Source organism: Penaeus monodon, chromosome 23 (assembly GCF_015228065.2).
Source record: "Penaeus monodon isolate SGIC_2016 chromosome 23, NSTDA_Pmon_1, whole genome shotgun sequence".
NCBI classification, from domain to species: Eukaryota; Metazoa; Arthropoda; class Malacostraca; order Decapoda; family Penaeidae; genus Penaeus; species Penaeus monodon.
In genome coordinates, this window is record NC_051408.1 from 34,569,389 (window position 1) to 34,569,842 (window position 454).

Sequence of the window (454 nt, forward strand, 5' to 3'; positions counted from 1 at the left end):
GGCTCTCTCCGGAGTGTAATGCTTGAGCTGCATTCCTTTTCCCGCGTCGGTTATCGTGGGCGGGGAATTGGAATGGCGAGGGCGCAGGATGTGGTTGCGTGTTGGGGAGCGTGCGTTGGCTTTCCACCCCCCCGCCCTCTGCCCCTACCCATACCCCTCTCGCTTACCCTTTGCCTCTTCCTATCCCTTTTTTACCCCTTGCCTCTTCCTATACCCCTCTCGCTTACCTTTGCCTCTTCCTATACCCTTTTTTACCCCTTGCCTCTTCCCATACCCCTCTCGCTTACCCTTTGCCACTTCCCCCCCTCTCGCTTACCTTTGCCACTTCCTCTCGCTTACTTTTTGGAGATTATACAGCCTCCAGTAACTTCGCTCTTTCCGTTTCATGTCTCGCGCTCACTTCTCTGACCTCTTTGCTCTTTAAGATAGCCTCTTCACTCACTCCTCCTTTGGC